Raw genomic sequence first — 13,348 nt, 5'->3', positions numbered from 1 at the left:
AATCTGGGCTTCTGGGGTCTTCTGGGAATTATTTGCATAATAGGTTTCCCGCCTTAAATTGAAACTGCCGTTCCATCTTCTGCTAAAAGAGGGCAGCAGAGTGCTTTCTTTGCGCAGAAAACAGACAAGCAATGCAATCATCTTATCTACCGTTTCCATTTTTCTTTTCCCATGCCTTTTAAAATATCAAGAGACACGTCTACAAAAGTGCCATGCATTGGCCGGGAATCGAACCCGGGCCTCCCGCTTGGGAAGCGAGAATTCTACCACTGAACTACCAATGCCTGACAAGCAGCATTACTGCGGTAGAGCACTTGATTTAACACACCTGCCAGTTCCATGCGAATGGTCACTCGTAAACTCTTGACTTCTGCTGAAAGCCTCATTGAAGGCCTTTGCAGACGTGTGAGACTGGCACCTACTCGGGCTGGGCCTCTATGAGCGTTTTGCATAATCTGAGATTGCCCTGCTTCCAGTCAAGGCGCAGCGGCCCCTTCTACTAAAAGGGATCAGCAGAGTGATCGCTAGTAGCAGAAATAAGGCAAGCAAGGCAATCAAGGCTTGTTTTTTTGTTCGGTCTCTTCCTTTTCACGATGCTTCAAAGTCAACGAAAGGTACATGTGCAAAACACTCATGCATTGGCCGGGAATCGAACCCGGGCCTCCCGCGTGGCAGGCGAGAATTCTACCACTGAACCACCAATGCCTTACATGCTGCACACTGGCGCTACAGTGCTCTGGACCATTGCAGCCCAGAGCAGCTGATTTAACAGAGCACTGCAGTGACATGAGGATGGCGCCAGCTCCGGTGGGTGAATGGGAGCTGCGCTGCCCTGGCAGTCCTTCTCACTCACTTGGCCACGAACGGCCACGAACGGCCAGGTTCTATAGACAGGAAAAGTGGACAGAGGCAAGCACACTGGTAGATGAGGGTGGCCTTTGTATGGGTCGCTACTCTGAGTGCAGTTCCCTGAGCACCGTGCCTCAGGAAAGCCAGACTTCTACCGCAGGACTCAGGGGATATCTTTGCAGCCACACGAGGCTGACACCCTTTCAATCTGGGCTTCTGGGGTCTTCTGGGAATTATTTGCATAATAGAAGGTTTCCCGCCTTAAGTTGAAACTGCAGTTCCATCTTCTGCTAAAAGAGGGCAGCAGATTGCTTTCTTTGCGCAGAAAACAGACAAGCAATGCAATCATCTTATCTACCGTTTCCATTTTTCTTTTCCCATGCCTTTTAAAATATCAAGAGACACGTCTACAAAAGTGCCATGCATTGGCCGGGAATCGAACCCGGGCCTCCCGCTTGGGAAGCGAGAATTCTACCACTGAACTACCAATGCTTGACAAGCAGCATTACTGCGGTAGAGCGCTTGATTTAACACACCTGCCAGTTCCATGCGAATGGTCACTCGTAAACTCTTGACTTCTGCTGAAAGCCTCATTGAAGGCCTTTGCAGACGTGTGAGACTGGCACCTACTCGGGCTGGGCCTCTATGAGCGTTTTGCATAATCTGAGATTGCCCTGCTTCCAGTCAAGGCGCAGCGGCCCCTTCTACTAAAAGGGATCAGCAGAGTGATCGCTAGTAGCAGAAATAAGGCAAGCAAGGCAATCAAGGCTTGTTTTTTTGTTCGGTCTCTTCCTTTTCACGATGCTTCAAAGTCAACGAAAGGTACATGTGCAAAACACTCATGCATTGGCCGGGAATCGAACCCGGGCCTCCCGCGTGGCAGGCGAGAATTCAACCACTGAACCACCAATGCCTTACATGCTGCACACTGGCGCTACAGTGCTCTGGACCATTGCAGCCCAGAGCAGCTGATTTAACAGAGCACTGCAGTGACATGAGGATGGCGCCAGCTCCGGTGGGTGAATGGGAGCTGCGCTGCCCTGGCAGTCCTTCTCACTCACTTGGCCACGAACGGCCACGAACGGCCAGGTTCTATAGACAGGAAAAGTGGACAGAGGCAAGCACACTGGTAGATGAGGGTGGCCTTTGTATGGGTCGCTACTCTGAGTGCAGTTCCCTGAGCACCGTGCCTCAGGAAAGCCAGACTTCTACCGCAGGACTCAGGGGATATCTTTGCAGCCACACGAGGCTGACACCCTTTCAATCTGGGCTTCTGGGGTCTTCTGGGAATTATTTGCATAATAGGTTTCCCGCCTTAAGTTGAAACTGCCGTTCCATCTTCTGCTAAAAGAGGGCAGCAGAGTGCTTTCTTTGCGCAGAAAACAGACAAGCAATGCAATCATCTTATCTACCGTTTCCATTTTTCTTTTCCCATGCCTTTTAAAATATCAAGAGACACGTCTACAAAAGTGCCATGCATTGGCCGGGAATCGAACCCGGGCCTCCCGCTTGGGAAGCGAGAATTCTACCACTGAACTACCAATGCTTGACAAGCAGCATTACTGCGGTAGAGCGCTTGATTTAACACACCTGCCAGTTCCATGCGAATGGTCACTCGTAAACTCTTGACTTCTGCTGAAAGCCTCATTGAAGGCCTTTGCAGACGTGTGAGACTGGCACCTACTCGGGCTGGGCCTCTATGAGTGTTTTGCATAATCTGAGATTGCCCTGCTTCCAGTCAAGGCGCAGCGGCCCCTTCTACTAAAAGGGATCAGCAGAGTGATCGCTAGTAGCAGAAATAAGGCAAGCAAGGCAATCAAGGCTTGTTTTTTTGTTCGGTCTCTTCCTTTTCACGATGCTTCAAAGTCAACGAAAGGTACATGTGCAAAACGCTCATGCATTGGCCGGGAATCGAACCCGGGCCTCCCGCGTGGCAGGCGAGAATTCTACCACTGAACCACCAATGCCTTACATGCTGCACACTGGCGCTACAGTGCTCTGGACCATTGCAGCCCAGAGCAGCTGATTTAACAGAGCACTGCAGTGACATGAGGATGGCGCCAGCTCCGGTGGGTGAATGGGAGCTGCGCTGCCCTGGCAGTCCTTCTCACTCACTTGGCCACGAACGGCCACGAACGGCCAGGTTCTATAGACAGGAAAAGTGGACAGAGGCAAGCACACTGGTAGATGAGGGTGGCCTTTGTATGGGTCGCTACTCTGAGTGCAGTTCCCTGAGCACCGTGCCTCAGGAAAGCCAGACTTCTACCGCAGGACTCAGGGGATATCTTTGCAGCCACACGAGGCTGACACCCTTTCAATCTGGGCTTCTGGGGTCTTCTGGGAATTATTTGCATAATAGGTTTCCCGCCTTAAATTGAAACTGCCGTTCCATCTTCTGCTAAAAGAGGGCAGCAGAGTGCTTTCTTTGCGCAGAAAACAGACAAGCAATGCAATCATCTTATCTACCGTTTCCATTTTTCTTTTCCCATGCCTTTTAAAATATCAAGAGACACGTCTACAAAAGTGCCATGCATTGGCCGGGAATCGAACCCGGGCCTCCCGCTTGGGAAGCGAGAATTCTACCACTGAACTACCAATGCCTGACAAGCAGCATTACTGCGGTAGAGCACTTGATTTAACACACCTGCCAGTTCCATGCGAATGGTCACTCGTAAACTCTTGACTTCTGCTGAAAGCCTCATTGAAGGCCTTTGCAGACGTGTGAGACTGGCACCTACTCGGGCTGGGCCTCTATGAGCGTTTTGCATAATCTGAGATTGCCCTGCTTCCAGTCAAGGCGCAGCGGCCCCTTCTACTAAAAGGGATCAGCAGAGTGATCGCTAGTAGCAGAAATAAGGCAAGCAAGGCTTGTTTTTTTGTTCGGTCTCTTCCTTTTCACGATGCTTCAAAGTCAACGAAAGGTACATGTGCAAAACGCTCATGCATTGGCCGGGAATCGAACCCGGGCCTCCCGCGTGGCAGGCGAGAATTCTACCACTGAACCACCAATGCCTTACATGCTGCACACTGGTGCTACAGTGCTCTGGACCATTGCAGCCCAGAGCAGCTGATTTAACAGAGCACTGCAGTGACATGAGGATGGCGCCAGCTCCGGTGGGTGAATGGGAGCTGCGCTGCCCTGGCAGTCCTTCTCACTCACTTGGCCACGAACGGCCAGGTTCTATAGACAGGAAAAGTGGACAGAGGCAAGCACACTGGTAGATGAGGGTGGCCTTTGTATGGGTCGCTACTCTGAGTGCAGTTCCCTGAGCACCGTGCCTCAGGAAAGCCAGACTTCTACCGCAGGACTCAGGGGATATCTTTGCAGCCACACGAGGCTGACACCCTTTCAATCTGGGCTTCTGGGGTCTTCTGGGAATTATTTGCATAATAGGTTTCCCGCCTTAAGTTGAAACTGCCGTTCCATCTTCTGCTAAAAGAGGGCAGCAGAGTGCTTTCTTTGCGCAGAAAACAGACAAGCAATGCAATCATCTTATCTACCGTTTCCATTTTTCTTTTCCCATGCCTTTTAAAATATCAAGAGACACGTCTACAAAAGTGCCATGCATTGGCCGGGAATCGAACCCGGGCCTCCCGCTTGGGAAGCGAGAATTCTACCACTGAACTACCAATGCTTGACAAGCAGCATTACTGCGGTAGAGCGCTTGATTTAACACACCTGCCAGTTCCATGCGAATGGTCACTCGTAAACTCTTGACTTCTGCTGAAAGCCTCATTGAAGGCCTTTGCAGACGTGTGAGACTGGCACCTACTCGGGCTGGGCCTCTATGAGTGTTTTGCATAATCTGAGATTGCCCTGCTTCCAGTCAAGGCGCAGCGGCCCCTTCTACTAAAAGGGATCAGCAGAGTGATCGCTAGTAGCAGAAATAAGGCAAGCAAGGCAATCAAGGCTTGTTTTTTTGTTCGGTCTCTTCCTTTTCACGATGCTTCAAAGTCAACGAAAGGTACATGTGCAAAACGCTCATGCATTGGCCGGGAATCGAACCCGGGCCTCCCGCGTGGCAGGCGAGAATTCTACCACTGAACCACCAATGCCTTACATGCTACACACTGGCGCTACAGTGCTCTGGACCATTGCAGCCCAGAGCAGCTGATTTAACAGAGCACTGCAGTGACATGAGGATGGCGCCAGCTCCGGTGGGTGAATGGGAGCTGCGCTGCCCTGGCAGTCCTTCTCACTCACTTGGCCACGAACGGCCACGAACGGCCAGGTTCTATAGACAGGAAAAGTGGACAGAGGCAAGCACACTGGTAGATGAGGGTGGCCTTTGTATGGGTCGCTACTCTGAGTGCAGTTCCCTGAGCACCGTGCCTCAGGAAAGCCAGACTTCTACCGCAGGACTCAGGGGATATCTTTGCAGCCACACGAGGCTGACACCCTTTCAATCTGGGCTTCTGGGGTCTTCTGGGAATTATTTGCATAATAGAAGGTTTCCCGCCTTAAATTGAAACTGCCGTTCCATCTTCTGCTAAAAGAGGGCAGCAGAGTGCTTTCTTTGCGCAGAAAACAGACAAGCAATGCAATCATCTTATCTACCGTTTCCATTTTTCTTTTCCCATGCCTTTTAAAATATCAAGAGACACGTCTACAAAAGTGCCATGCATTGGCCGGGAATCGAACCCGGGCCTCCCGCTTGGGAAGCGAGAATTCTACCACTGAACTACCAATGCCTGACAAGCAGCATTACTGCGGTAGAGCACTTGATTTAACACACCTGCCAGTTCCATGCGAATGGTCACTCGTAAACTCTTGACTTCTGCTGAAAGCCTCATTGAAGGCCTTTGCAGACGTGTGAGACTGGCACCTACTCGGGCTGGGCCTCTATGAGCGTTTTGCATAATCTGAGATTGCCCTGCTTCCAGTCAAGGCGCAGCGGCCCCTTCTACTAAAAGGGATCAGCAGAGTGATCGCTAGTAGCAGAAATAAGGCAAGCAAGGCTTGTTTTTTTGTTCGGTCTCTTCCTTTTCACGATGCTTCAAAGTCAACGAAAGGTACATGTGAAAAACGCTCATGCATTGGCCGGGAATCGAACCCGGGCCTCCCGCGTGGCAGGTGAGAATTCTACCACTGAACCACCAATGCCTTACATGCTGTACACTGGCGCTACAGTGCTCTGGACCATTGCAGCCCAGAGCAGCTGATTTAACAGAGCACTGCAGTGACATGAGGATGGCGCCAGCTCCGGTGGGTGAATGGGAGCTGCGCTGCCCTGGCAGTCCTTCTCACTCACTTGGCCACGAACGGCCTCGAACGGCCAGGTTCTATAGACAGGAAAAGTGGACAGAGGCAAGCACACTGGTAGATGAGGGTGGCCTTTGTATGGGTCGCTACTCTGAGTGCAGTTCCCTGAGCACCGTGCCTCAGGAAAGCCAGACTTCTACCGCAGGACTCAGGGGATATCTTTGCAGCCACACGAGGCTGACACCCTTTCAATCTGGGCTTCTGGGGTCTTCTGGGAATTATTTGCATAATAGAAGGTTTCCCGCCTTAAGTTGAAACTGCCGTTCCATCTTCTGCTAAAAGAGGGCAGCAGAGTGCTTTCTTTGCGCAGAAAACAGACAAGCAATGCAATCATCTTATCTACCGTTTCCATTTTTCTTTTCCCATGCCTTTTAAAATATCAAGAGACACGTCTACAAAAGTGCCATGCATTGGCCGGGAATCGAACCCGGGCCTCCCGCTTGGGAAGCGAGAATTCTACCACTGAACTACCAATGCCTGACAAGCAGCATTACTGCGGTAGAGCACTTGATTTAACACACCTGCCAGTTCCATGCGAATGGTCACTCGTAAACTCTTGACTTCTGCTGAAAGCCTCATTGAAGGCCTTTGCAGACGTGTGAGACTGGCACCTACTCGGGCTGGGCCTCTATGAGCTGTTTGCATAATCTGAGATTGCCCTGCTTCCAGTCAAGGCGCAGCGGCCCCTTCTACTAAAAGGGATCAGCAGAGTGATCGCTAGTAGCAGAAATAAGGCAAGCAAGGCAATCAAGGCTTGTTTTTTTGTTCGGTCTCTTCCTTTTCACGATGCTTCAAAGTCAACGAAAGGTACATGTGCAAAACGCTCATGCATTGGCCGGGAATCGAACCCGGGCCTCCCGCGTGGCAGGCGAGAATTCTACCACTGAACCACCAATGCCTTACGTGCTGCACACTGGCGCTACAGTGCTCTGGACCATTGCAGCCCAGAGCAGCTGATTTAACAGAGCACTGCAGTGACATGAGGATGGCGCCAGCTCCGGTGGGTGAATGGGAGCTGCGCTGCCCTGGCAGTCCTTCTCACTCACTTGGCCACGAACGGCCACGAACGGCCAGGTTCTATAGACAGGAAAAGTGGACAGAGGCAAGCACACTGGTAGATGAGGGTGGCCTTTGTATGGGTCGCTACTCTGAGTGCAGTTCCCTGAGCACCGTGCCTCAGGAAAGCCAGACTTCTAACGCAGGACTCAGGGGATATCTTTGCAGCCACACGAGGCTGACACCCTTTCAATCTGGGCTTCTGGGGTCTTCTGGGAATTATTTGCATAATAGGTTTCCCGCCTTAAGTTGAAACTGCCGTTCCATCTTCTGCTAAAAGAGGGCAGCAGAGTGCTTTCTTTGCGCAGAAAACAGACAAGCAATGCAATCATCTTATCTACCGTTTCCATTTTTCTTTTCCCATGCCTTTTAAAATATCAAGAGACACGTCTACAAAAGTGCCATGCATTGGCCGGGAATCGAACCCGGGCCTCCCGCTTGGGAAGCGAGAATTCTACCACTGAACTACCAATGCCTGACAAGCAGCATTACTGCGGTAGAGCGCTTGATTTAACACACCTGCCAGTTCCATGCGAATGGTCACTCGTAAACTCTTGACTTCTGCTGAAAGCCTCATTGAAGGCCTTTGCAGACGTGTGAGACTGGCACCTACTCGGGCTGGGCCTCTATGAGCTGTTTGCATAATCTGAGATTGCCCTGCTTCCAGTCAAGGCGCAGCGGCCCCTTCTACTAAAAGGGATCAGCAGAGTGATCGCTAGTAGCAGAAATAAGGCAAGCAAGGCAATCAAGGCTTGTTTTTTTGTTCGGTCTCTTCCTTTTCACGATGCTTCAAAGTCAACGAAAGGTACATGTGCAAAACGCTCATGCATTGGCCGGGAATCGAACCCGGGCCTCCCGCGTGGCAGGCGAGAATTCTACCACTGAACCACCAATGCCTTACATGCTGCACACTGGCGCTACAGTGCTCTGGACCATTGCAGCCCAGAGCAGCTGATTTAACAGAGCACTGCAGTGACATGAGGATGGCGCCAGCTCCGGTGGGTGAATGGGAGCTGCGCTGCCCTGGCAGTCCTTCTCACTCACTTGGCCACGAACGGCCACGAACGGCCAGGTTCTATAGACAGGAAAAGTGGACAGAGGCAAGCACACTGGTAGATGAGGGTGGCCTTTGTATGGGTCGCTACTCTGAGTGCAGTTCCCTGAGCACCGTGCCTCAGGAAAGCCAGACTTCTACCGCAGGACTCAGGGGATATCTTTGCAGCCACACGAGGCTGACACCCTTTCAATCTGGGCTTCTGGGGTCTTCTGGGAATTATTTGCATAATAGAAGGTTTCCCGCCTTAAGTTGAAACTGCAGTTCCATCTTCTGCTAAAAGAGGGCAGCAGATTGCTTTCTTTGCGCAGAAAACAGACAAGCAATGCAATCATCTTATCTACCGTTTCCATTTTTCTTTTCCCATGCCTTTTAAAATATCAAGAGACACGTCTACAAAAGTGCCATGCATTGGCCGGGAATCGAACCCGGGCCTCCCGCTTGGGAAGCGAGAATTCTACCACTGAACTACCAATGCTTGACAAGCAGCATTACTGCGGTAGAGCGCTTGATTTAACACACCTGCCAGTTCCATGCGAATGGTCACTCGTAAACTCTTGACTTCTGCTGAAAGCCTCATTGAAGGCCTTTGCAGACGTGTGAGACTGGCACCTACTCGGGCTGGGCCTCTATGAGCGTTTTGCATAATCTGAGATTGCCCTGCTTCCAGTCAAGGCGCAGCGGCCCCTTCTACTAAAAGGGATCAGCAGAGTGATCGCTAGTAGCAGAAATAAGGCAAGCAAGGCAATCAAGGCTTGTTTTTTTGTTCGGTCTCTTCCTTTTCACGATGCTTCAAAGTCAACGAAAGGTACATGTGCAAAACACTCATGCATTGGCCGGGAATCGAACCCGGGCCTCCCGCGTGGCAGGCGAGAATTCTACCACTGAACCACCAATGCCTTACATGCTGCACACTGGCGCTACAGTGCTCTGGACCATTGCAGCCCAGAGCAGCTGATTTAACAGAGCACTGCAGTGACATGAGGATGGCGCCAGCTCCGGTGGGTGAATGGGAGCTGCGCTGCCCTGGCAGTCCTTCTCACTCACTTGGCCACGAACGGCCACGAACGGCCAGGTTCTATAGACAGGAAAAGTGGACAGAGGCAAGCACACTGGTAGATGAGGGTGGCCTTTGTATGGGTCGCTACTCTGAGTGCAGTTCCCTGAGCACCGTGCCTCAGGAAAGCCAGACTTCTACCGCAGGACTCAGGGGATATCTTTGCAGCCACACGAGGCTGACACCCTTTCAATCTGGGCTTCTGGGGTCTTCTGGGAATTATTTGCATAATAGAAGGTTTCCCGCCTTAAGTTGAAACTGCAGTTCCATCTTCTGCTAAAAGAGGGCAGCAGATTGCTTTCTTTGCGCAGAAAACAGACAAGCAATGCAATCATCTTATCTACCGTTTCCATTTTTCTTTTCCCATGCCTTTTAAAATATCAAGAGACACGTCTACAAAAGTGCCATGCATTGGCCGGGAATCGAACCCGGGCCTCCCGCTTGGGAAGCGAGAATTCTACCACTGAACTACCAATGCTTGACAAGCAGCATTACTGCGGTAGAGCGCTTGATTTAACACACCTGCCAGTTCCATGCGAATGGTCACTCGTAAACTCTTGACTTCTGCTGAAAGCCTCATTGAAGGCCTTTGCAGACGTGTGAGACTGGCACCTACTCGGGCTGGGCCTCTATGAGCGTTTTGCATAATCTGAGATTGCCCTGCTTCCAGTCAAGGCGCAGCGGCCCCTTCTACTAAAAGGGATCAGCAGAGTGATCGCTAGTAGCAGAAATAAGGCAAGCAAGGCAATCAAGGCTTGTTTTTTTGTTCGGTCTCTTCCTTTTCACGATGCTTCAAAGTCAACGAAAGGTACATGTGCAAAACACTCATGCATTGGCCGGGAATCGAACCCGGGCCTCCCGCGTGGCAGGCGAGAATTCAACCACTGAACCACCAATGCCTTACATGCTGCACACTGGCGCTACAGTGCTCTGGACCATTGCAGCCCAGAGCAGCTGATTTAACAGAGCACTGCAGTGACATGAGGATGGCGCCAGCTCCGGTGGGTGAATGGGAGCTGCGCTGCCCTGGCAGTCCTTCTCACTCACTTGGCCACGAACGGCCACGAACGGCCAGGTTCTATAGACAGGAAAAGTGGACAGAGGCAAGCACACTGGTAGATGAGGGTGGCCTTTGTATGGGTCGCTACTCTGAGTGCAGTTCCCTGAGCACCGTGCCTCAGGAAAGCCAGACTTCTACCGCAGGACTCAGGGGATATCTTTGCAGCCACACGAGGCTGACACCCTTTCAATCTGGGCTTCTGGGGTCTTCTGGGAATTATTTGCATAATAGGTTTCCCGCCTTAAGTTGAAACTGCCGTTCCATCTTCTGCTAAAAGAGGGCAGCAGAGTGCTTTCTTTGCGCAGAAAACAGACAAGCAATGCAATCATCTTATCTACCGTTTCCATTTTTCTTTTCCCATGCCTTTTAAAATATCAAGAGACACGTCTACAAAAGTGCCATGCATTGGCCGGGAATCGAACCCGGGCCTCCCGCTTGGGAAGCGAGAATTCTACCACTGAACTACCAATGCTTGACAAGCAGCATTACTGCGGTAGAGCGCTTGATTTAACACACCTGCCAGTTCCATGCGAATGGTCACTCGTAAACTCTTGACTTCTGCTGAAAGCCTCATTGAAGGCCTTTGCAGACGTGTGAGACTGGCACCTACTCGGGCTGGGCCTCTATGAGTGTTTTGCATAATCTGAGATTGCCCTGCTTCCAGTCAAGGCGCAGCGGCCCCTTCTACTAAAAGGGATCAGCAGAGTGATCGCTAGTAGCAGAAATAAGGCAAGCAAGGCAATCAAGGCTTGTTTTTTTGTTCGGTCTCTTCCTTTTCACGATGCTTCAAAGTCAACGAAAGGTACATGTGCAAAACGCTCATGCATTGGCCGGGAATCGAACCCGGGCCTCCCGCGTGGCAGGCGAGAATTCTACCACTGAACCACCAATGCCTTACATGCTGCACACTGGCGCTACAGTGCTCTGGACCATTGCAGCCCAGAGCAGCTGATTTAACAGAGCACTGCAGTGACATGAGGATGGCGCCAGCTCCGGTGGGTGAATGGGAGCTGCGCTGCCCTGGCAGTCCTTCTCACTCACTTGGCCACGAACGGCCACGAACGGCCAGGTTCTATAGACAGGAAAAGTGGACAGAGGCAAGCACACTGGTAGATGAGGGTGGCCTTTGTATGGGTCGCTACTCTGAGTGCAGTTCCCTGAGCACCGTGCCTCAGGAAAGCCAGACTTCTACCGTAGGACTCAGGGGATATCTTTGCAGCCACACGAGGCTGACACCCTTTCAATCTGGGCTTCTGGGGTCTTCTGGGAATTATTTGCATAATAGGTTTCCCGCCTTAAATTGAAACTGCCGTTCCATCTTCTGCTAAAAGAGGGCAGCAGAGTGCTTTCTTTGCGCAGAAAACAGACAAGCAATGCAATCATCTTATCTACCGTTTCCATTTTTCTTTTCCCATGCCTTTTAAAATATCAAGAGACACGTCTACAAAAGTGCCATGCATTGGCCGGGAATCGAACCCGGGCCTCCCACTTGGGAAGCGAGAATTCTACCACTGAACTACCAATGCCTGACAAGCAGCATTACTGCGGTAGAGCACTTGATTTAACACACCTGCCAGTTCCATGCGAATGGTCACTCGTAAACTCTTGACTTCTGCTGAAAGCCTCATTGAAGGCCTTTGCAGACGTGTGAGACTGGCACCTACTCGGGCTGGGCCTCTATGAGCGTTTTGCATAATCTGAGATTGCCCTGCTTCCAGTCAAGGCGCAGCGGCCCCTTCTACTAAAAGGGATCAGCAGAGTGATCGCTAGTAGCAGAAATAAGGCAAGCAAGGCTTGTTTTTTTGTTCGGTCTCTTCCTTTTCACGATGCTTCAAAGTCAACGAAAGGTACATGTGAAAAACGCTCATGCATTGGCCGGGAATCGAACCCGGGCCTCCCGCGTGGCAGGTGAGAATTCTACCACTGAACCACCAATGCCTTACATGCTGTACACTGGCGCTACAGTGCTCTGGACCATTGCAGCCCAGAGCAGCTGATTTAACAGAGCACTGCAGTGACATGAGGATGGCGCCAGCTCCGGTGGGTGAATGGGAGCTGCGCTGCCCTGGCAGTCCTTCTCACTCACTTGGCCACGAACGGCCACGAACGGCCAGGTTCTATAGACAGGAAAAGTGGACAGAGGCAAGCACACTGGTAGATGAGGGTGGCCTTTGTATGGGTCGCTACTCTGAGTGCAGTTCCCTGAGCACCGTGCCTCAGGAAAGCCAGACTTCTACCGCAGGACTCAGGGGATATCTTTGCAGCCACACGAGGCTGACACCCTTTCAATCTGGGCTTCTGGGGTCTTCTGGGAATTATTTGCATAATAGAAGGTTTCCCGCCTTAAGTTGAAACTGCCGTTCCATCTTCTGCTAAAAGAGGGCAGCAGAGTGCTTTCTTTGCGCAGAAAACAGACAAGCAATGCAATCATCTTATCTACCGTTTCCATTTTTCTTTTCCCATGCCTTTTAAAATATCAAGAGACACGTCTACAAAAGTGCCATGCATTGGCCGGGAATCGAACCCGGGCCTCCCGCTTGGGAAGCGAGAATTCTACCACTGAACTACCAATGCCTGACAAGCAGCATTACTGCGGTAGAGCACTTGATTTAACACACCTGCCAGTTCCATGCGAATGGTCACTCGTAAACTCTTGACTTCTGCTGAAAGCCTCATTGAAGGCCTTTGCAGACGTGTGAGACTGGCACCTACTCGGGCTGGGCCTCTATGAGCTGTTTGCATAATCTGAGATTGCCCTGCTTCCAGTCAAGGCGCAGCGGCCCCTTCTACTAAAAGGGATCAGCAGAGTGATCGCTAGTAGCAGAAATAAGGCAAGCAAGGCAATCAAGGCTTGTTTTTTTGTTCGGTCTCTTCCTTTTCACGATGCTTCAAAGTCAACGAAAGGTACATGTGCAAAACGCTCATGCATTGGCCGGGAATCGAACCCGGGCCTCCCGCGTGGCAGGCGAGAATTCTACCACTGAACCACCAATGCCTTACATGCTGCAC

General features: G+C 51.2%; 22 non-coding genes across 22 annotated transcripts; all 22 read right to left on the bottom strand.

The window, feature by feature from the left end:
- Positions 1-213: 213 nt before the first annotated feature.
- TRNAG-CCC (transfer RNA glycine (anticodon CCC)) lies at positions 214-284 on the bottom strand. The gene has a single exon. It is a non-coding gene; the product is annotated as a tRNA-Gly (tRNA).
- Positions 285-634: 350 nt separating this feature from the next.
- Positions 635-705, bottom strand: TRNAG-GCC (transfer RNA glycine (anticodon GCC)). The gene has a single exon. It is a non-coding gene; the product is annotated as a tRNA-Gly (tRNA).
- Positions 706-1,270: 565 nt separating this feature from the next.
- On the bottom strand, positions 1,271-1,341 carry TRNAG-CCC (transfer RNA glycine (anticodon CCC)). The gene has a single exon. It is a non-coding gene; the product is annotated as a tRNA-Gly (tRNA).
- Positions 1,342-2,324: 983 nt separating this feature from the next.
- Positions 2,325-2,395, bottom strand: TRNAG-CCC (transfer RNA glycine (anticodon CCC)). Its single transcript has one exon. It is a non-coding gene; the product is annotated as a tRNA-Gly (tRNA).
- A 350-nt stretch (positions 2,396-2,745) lies between these two features.
- Positions 2,746-2,816, bottom strand: TRNAG-GCC (transfer RNA glycine (anticodon GCC)). Its single transcript has one exon. It is a non-coding gene; the product is annotated as a tRNA-Gly (tRNA).
- Positions 2,817-3,378: 562 nt separating this feature from the next.
- TRNAG-CCC (transfer RNA glycine (anticodon CCC)) lies at positions 3,379-3,449 on the bottom strand. Its single transcript has one exon. It is a non-coding gene; the product is annotated as a tRNA-Gly (tRNA).
- Positions 3,450-3,790: 341 nt separating this feature from the next.
- On the bottom strand, positions 3,791-3,861 carry TRNAG-GCC (transfer RNA glycine (anticodon GCC)). Its single transcript has one exon. It is a non-coding gene; the product is annotated as a tRNA-Gly (tRNA).
- A 552-nt stretch (positions 3,862-4,413) lies between these two features.
- Positions 4,414-4,484, bottom strand: TRNAG-CCC (transfer RNA glycine (anticodon CCC)). The gene has a single exon. It is a non-coding gene; the product is annotated as a tRNA-Gly (tRNA).
- Positions 4,485-4,834: 350 nt separating this feature from the next.
- On the bottom strand, positions 4,835-4,905 carry TRNAG-GCC (transfer RNA glycine (anticodon GCC)). The gene has a single exon. It is a non-coding gene; the product is annotated as a tRNA-Gly (tRNA).
- Positions 4,906-5,470: 565 nt separating this feature from the next.
- TRNAG-CCC (transfer RNA glycine (anticodon CCC)) lies at positions 5,471-5,541 on the bottom strand. Its single transcript has one exon. It is a non-coding gene; the product is annotated as a tRNA-Gly (tRNA).
- Positions 5,542-6,518: 977 nt separating this feature from the next.
- On the bottom strand, positions 6,519-6,589 carry TRNAG-CCC (transfer RNA glycine (anticodon CCC)). Its single transcript has one exon. It is a non-coding gene; the product is annotated as a tRNA-Gly (tRNA).
- A 350-nt stretch (positions 6,590-6,939) lies between these two features.
- Positions 6,940-7,010, bottom strand: TRNAG-GCC (transfer RNA glycine (anticodon GCC)). Its single transcript has one exon. It is a non-coding gene; the product is annotated as a tRNA-Gly (tRNA).
- A 562-nt stretch (positions 7,011-7,572) lies between these two features.
- Positions 7,573-7,643, bottom strand: TRNAG-CCC (transfer RNA glycine (anticodon CCC)). Its single transcript has one exon. It is a non-coding gene; the product is annotated as a tRNA-Gly (tRNA).
- A 350-nt stretch (positions 7,644-7,993) lies between these two features.
- TRNAG-GCC (transfer RNA glycine (anticodon GCC)) lies at positions 7,994-8,064 on the bottom strand. The gene has a single exon. It is a non-coding gene; the product is annotated as a tRNA-Gly (tRNA).
- Positions 8,065-8,629: 565 nt separating this feature from the next.
- Positions 8,630-8,700, bottom strand: TRNAG-CCC (transfer RNA glycine (anticodon CCC)). The gene has a single exon. It is a non-coding gene; the product is annotated as a tRNA-Gly (tRNA).
- A 350-nt stretch (positions 8,701-9,050) lies between these two features.
- TRNAG-GCC (transfer RNA glycine (anticodon GCC)) lies at positions 9,051-9,121 on the bottom strand. The gene has a single exon. It is a non-coding gene; the product is annotated as a tRNA-Gly (tRNA).
- A 565-nt stretch (positions 9,122-9,686) lies between these two features.
- TRNAG-CCC (transfer RNA glycine (anticodon CCC)) lies at positions 9,687-9,757 on the bottom strand. The gene has a single exon. It is a non-coding gene; the product is annotated as a tRNA-Gly (tRNA).
- A 983-nt stretch (positions 9,758-10,740) lies between these two features.
- Positions 10,741-10,811, bottom strand: TRNAG-CCC (transfer RNA glycine (anticodon CCC)). The gene has a single exon. It is a non-coding gene; the product is annotated as a tRNA-Gly (tRNA).
- A 350-nt stretch (positions 10,812-11,161) lies between these two features.
- On the bottom strand, positions 11,162-11,232 carry TRNAG-GCC (transfer RNA glycine (anticodon GCC)). Its single transcript has one exon. It is a non-coding gene; the product is annotated as a tRNA-Gly (tRNA).
- Positions 11,233-11,794: 562 nt separating this feature from the next.
- On the bottom strand, positions 11,795-11,865 carry TRNAG-CCC (transfer RNA glycine (anticodon CCC)). Its single transcript has one exon. It is a non-coding gene; the product is annotated as a tRNA-Gly (tRNA).
- A 977-nt stretch (positions 11,866-12,842) lies between these two features.
- On the bottom strand, positions 12,843-12,913 carry TRNAG-CCC (transfer RNA glycine (anticodon CCC)). Its single transcript has one exon. It is a non-coding gene; the product is annotated as a tRNA-Gly (tRNA).
- Positions 12,914-13,263: 350 nt separating this feature from the next.
- On the bottom strand, positions 13,264-13,334 carry TRNAG-GCC (transfer RNA glycine (anticodon GCC)). The gene has a single exon. It is a non-coding gene; the product is annotated as a tRNA-Gly (tRNA).
- Between the last annotated feature and the right edge of the window lie 14 nt (positions 13,335-13,348).

This window comes from Ambystoma mexicanum, unplaced genomic scaffold (assembly GCF_040938575.1).
Source record: "Ambystoma mexicanum isolate Mex_15411 unplaced genomic scaffold, UKY_AmexF1_1 Mex_scaf52, whole genome shotgun sequence".
Classification (NCBI taxonomy): domain Eukaryota; kingdom Metazoa; phylum Chordata; class Amphibia; order Caudata; family Ambystomatidae; genus Ambystoma; species Ambystoma mexicanum.
The sequence above is the reverse complement of the archived record's forward strand: the minus strand, read 5'-3'. Positions and strand labels throughout refer to the sequence as shown.